This window comes from Eriocheir sinensis, chromosome 26 (genome assembly GCF_024679095.1).
Source record: "Eriocheir sinensis breed Jianghai 21 chromosome 26, ASM2467909v1, whole genome shotgun sequence".
Taxonomy (NCBI): domain Eukaryota; kingdom Metazoa; phylum Arthropoda; class Malacostraca; order Decapoda; family Varunidae; genus Eriocheir; species Eriocheir sinensis.
Genome location: NC_066534.1, coordinates 8,385,714 through 8,390,508, shown reverse-complemented (window position 1 = coordinate 8,390,508; position 4,795 = coordinate 8,385,714). Strand labels below are relative to the sequence as shown.

The 4,795-nt window shown below is 47.6% G+C and overlaps 1 long non-coding RNA gene across 1 annotated transcript; it reads left to right on the top strand.

Annotated features, from left to right (window-relative positions):
• Positions 1 to 438: 438 nt before the first annotated feature.
• On the top strand, positions 439 to 3,406 carry LOC127003924 (uncharacterized). Its single transcript, XR_007757465.1, has 3 exons — positions 439 to 673; positions 1,174 to 1,496; positions 3,126 to 3,406. It is a non-coding gene; the product is annotated as an uncharacterized LOC127003924 (long non-coding RNA).
• Positions 3,407 to 4,795: the final 1,389 nt, after the last annotated feature.

The window sequence follows — 4,795 nt, the reverse complement described above, 5'->3', positions numbered from 1 at the left end:
ATGGAGGAATATCTCTCTGGGACCACAGTTTCTCCTCCTCTCCCAAACCAATGACGCACGGCGGAGAGTGTTCTGTAGCCGGGGAGGGAATGATCATAAGGAGAGTTACGGCGCGTGCATGATCCTTCCCTCGGTGGATTTTTTTTTTTTTGTGTGTGTGTGCGTGTGTGTGTGTGTGCGCGTGGTGGAGGGGTCCTTACCGCACTTCAAACAAGTTAATGGGATATTCGTTGCAGCCCCACCCCGCGGTGCAGTGTTTAGCGCCCCTACCTACGAATCTGGGAGCCAGGGTTCGAATCCCGGTCTGGGCAGTCGGCGTGCAGCCCACTCAGCTGTTCGTTCCGTTCATTCTCCCTTTCGGGATGCTCGATAAAGGGGTACCTGGGGAAGTCTCAGTCTCTCTCTCTCTCTCTCTCTCTCCTCTTTGTGCACCACCACTACACCTTTGCCTCGCTCTTTTCTTCTATCTTCTCCTTTTTCCTTTTCACCTCCTAGTCTGCATTTCAACATTCCAGCTTTTCCTCGCTCACTTTATTTTGTAATTAAGGCAGTCAGAGGGTCAGGCAGAGGCTTTCTTCACCTCCCTCCCGCTGACGGGCAAATGAGTAACACACTTCCTCGGCTCCTAGTCTGGAACCTACGCACGCACCTATTCCTGCACACCTGTCCGCTGGTAAGCTCCGGTCCGTGCGGCTCGTCCCTGGGTGGCAAAGCAGCTCCTCCCCTGACCAATAGGAGGGCAAAAAACGATTAAATCTCCGGCAGTGATCGGCTCGTGAACTTTACTGCCATTGAGCAGCGAAGTGTGTCCAGTGAGAGGCTGGGAGAGGAGAGGAGAGAGAGTATTAACCAAAGAAAGAATCAGAGTGACTTTTGAATTATTGGTTGTAATTTAAGGGAAGTTTTATAAGTAGTGGTCGCCCGTGAGTGGCCGGCGATGGGGCGATGCGTAATGACGTGCATTAGCTTAAAATTATCTGACCTGTCGCAAGCAGATCGTGACTCGCTTGACCTGACACTTCTGGGAAGAGAAAACTTTACATTCAGAGAAAGAACGAAATGTATAATTATTTCTTGCCAAAAGCACGACTCAGGCACACTAAAATGTTAATAAGTAAGTCTTTGTCCAATATCAAGCCCTTTAATCAACTAATGAAACTGAATTTTCCGCAGCGCAGCCTCCTCATCGAGCGGCTAATCCCCTCTGAGCCAGGTGGTCGAGCCTATTAAGATAACCGAGGGAGATAAACATACGATAAGGGAAGGTACCGGCCAAAACATTAACATGTCGGCGGATATTAGAAGGAGTTGCCCCTAATGGCCACCACGCCGGTCTGTGTCGTCACGGCCAGATGAAGAGGAAGAGGAAAAGATGACCACCGGATAAGCCTCGGTGACCCCCGCCGCAGACAGGCTGAGACGGGGATTTTTTTGTGCCCGGGAGATCAAAGGAACATCACGAAATATGTATCATCGCGGCCTTACATAAAATGGAGGTGAGTAGTAATGGCGGTGGTGATGGTGGTGATGGCAGTGAGGTGCATGAGGTGGTGGTGGTGATGGTGGTGGTGATTATGGATTGATGGTGGTAGTAATGATGGTGGAGGTGGTGGTGGTGGTGGTAGTGGTAGCGGTGGTGGTGGTGGTGGTGGTGGTGATGGTGATGGTGGTGTTGATGGTGGTGGTGGTGATGGTGGTGATGGTGGTGGTGATGGTGGTGGTGGTGGTGGTGATGGTGGTGGTGGTGGTGATGGTGGTGGTGGTGATGGTGGTGGTGATGGTGGTGGTGGTGGTGATGGTGGTGGTGATGGTGGTGGTGGTGGTGATGGTGGTGGTGGTGATGGTGGTGGTGATGGTGGTGGTGGTGGTGATGGTGGTGGTGATGGTGGTGGTGGTGGTGATGGTGGTGGTGGTGATGGTGGTGGTGGTGGTGATGGTGGTGGTGGTGGTGGTGGTGATTGTGATGATGGTGGTGGTGGTGGTGGTGGTGGTGGTGGTGGTGGTGGTGGTGGTGGTGGTGGTGGTGGTGATGGTGGTGGTGGTGATGGTGGTGGTGATGGTGATGGTGGTGGTGGTGGTGATGGTGATGACGATGATGGTGGTGGTGGTGGTGGTGGTGCTGATGGTGATGATGATGGTGGTGGTGGTGGTGGTGGTGGTGGTGGTGGTGGTGATGGTGGTGGTGGTGATGGTGGCGCTGGCGGTGGTGGTGGTGGTGGAGAGGGTGTAAAAAGCTAGGACATAGGAAAATGCATATATAAAGACGTGATGGCGGATATACAGAAAAAAAAATAATAGCCTGTTGGGGGATGAAAATGTAGGACACTAAGATAGCCATGAGATTCGATGCTTCTACAAATAATATCGATCTAATAGTGACGGTACAATGTTCACTCCTAAATTTTGAGACACACTTCTGTTTAGATGGCAACCGGAAAAGTATTGAAATTTTACGGGGAATAGAGGCAGATAAAGGGTTAAATCAGAGAAAAATGAATGATGCAATTGTTACGAAGAAAACAAACAGATGTAGATTTCAAATAATTGCTAGGTTGAGTTCCTTAACTGTCTTGAAACTCACTTCGTCAAAAAGTTTGTCACTGAAAACAGGACATACAACAAAACAAAGGCTACTGAAAGGAGGTTAGAAAGAATAGAGCGAAGTGACGGCAACACACCTCCTGCAGACTCTCCTCGGCGACAGTGTTCATGAGGGACGAGCACACTCTTCCACCCTGACACTCGACGTCCCGCTTCACCTTATAAAAAAGTGACCGCGTACTTCATCCTCGAGAAGTAGAGATGTTTATCTTATCTTGCACGCATACCTTGCAGTCTTCTACTGGCTTTGGTTGAAGATAATTAGTTGAAAAGTTGCATTTTCTACATGTAACTTTTCAACAGGTCTGCTTCAATGAGATTCGCTACGAGACTAGAATATGCTATGATATGATATACATTGAGAAAAGTTTGTATTTGTTTAGAGACGAACCATGATTTTTTTATTTATCAGATAACAAATGTATAGAGAAGTGCCTTCAGATATGTAATACTTTTTTTTAATGTTTGGAAACTGTCTATCCGTTCAGAATATATATTTTTACCAAGAAACTTTAAATATGCAGAAGAAGTGAACAGAAGAGAGAAAGAAGAGCATCAAGAGTCAGAGGAGGAGAAGTAAGAAGTGGGAGGAGCAAGAACAAGAGCTGCAGCAGCGAGGAGGAGGAAGAGAATGTGGGTGGTGGTGAGTCTGCACTGATCACTATCTCGGGTCACACGCCAGCATCAGCCTCTCCCGTCACCCGAGACCTACCCGACACGATGCTTTAATTAAGAGAAGGCGAGCAAATCGGCGAGCAAATCGGTCCGGACATGTACGAGAGGCAAATTTGCCAATGAATATGTTTAAGTGCTTGAAGGTTTCTTTTAACCTGGGATGCTGTTGCTTTGGTAAGATCTCTTCATCCAACAAGAAGTAAAAGACAGACACCCGCTGTTAACTTGCAAACACACACACACACACACACACACACACACACACACACACACACACACACACACACACACACCATTTTATTGGCTTGCGAAGTTAAACAATGAAAAATATGCTTCTTTTCTACACTACCAATATTTCTTTTAGCGTTGCCATTCGAGCGCACTTCTAATATCGTCCTTTTTTCATTATCTTTATCTATTCTTTTCTACGTGCAGTGCCCTGGACGACTCATGGTGGCCCGATGTGCGTGTTGTTAGCTTTTCTTTTTTGTTGTAACAGACGCGTGTAGGGTTCCTGTATCGACCAGGCTGTACGTGAGGTCTCGCGTGTTCGTTTTCTGTGTGTGGGCATATGTGTGTGTGTGTGTGTGTGTGTGTGTGTGTGTGTGTGTGTGTGTGTGTGTGAACGTAAATTACCGGTTATACAGATCAAATCAGATAATGTCTCTTCCATCAGCCAGGATGTGTATAAGTATGTAAATTAGTGACTCACACACATTCACACACACGCAAACACACACACACACACACACACACACACACACACACACACACACACACACACACACACACACACACACACACACACACACACATTCACAAGCACGCGAATAAAGATAGAGAATGATAGATATATGGATAGACAGACGAACAGATTAATTGATATATACATACAGAATAATAGATATTGCTAGGCTTAATAACCCCCCTCACTCACACACACACACACACACACACACACACACACACACACACACACACACACACACACACACACACACACACACACACACACACACACACACACACACACACACACACACACACACACACACACACACAAACAAACAAACAAATAAATACGAAGACGTTGAGAAGTCGACAGAGCGAGGCCGCTTGAAAAACTAACCCCTAATCGCCCAGCCCAAATAACAGAGTAAGTAAAACGCAAGACACGGGGCAATGAGTGTATCTCCCCGTGTAGGACCACCCCAGGGCCTCAAGTCTTCGGCACTCTTCAACCCAACTCCTCATCGCCCACTGGAACGCCTTCTCCTCCTCCTCTTTCTCCTCCTTCTCTGCCTCTTCCTCTTTCTCCTCCTCCTCCTCTTTTTCCTCCTCTTCATCCTGGTCTTCCTCCTCCTATTTCTCCTTCTCCTCTTCCTCTTTCTCTTCTTTTGTTTCTTCTTCCTCCTCTTTCTCTTTCTCTTTTCCTCTTTCTTTTCCTCTTCCTACTCCTTCTCCTCCTCCTCCTCTTCCTCACCCTCCTCCTTCTCAGTCATTCCTATTGCCATCGCAG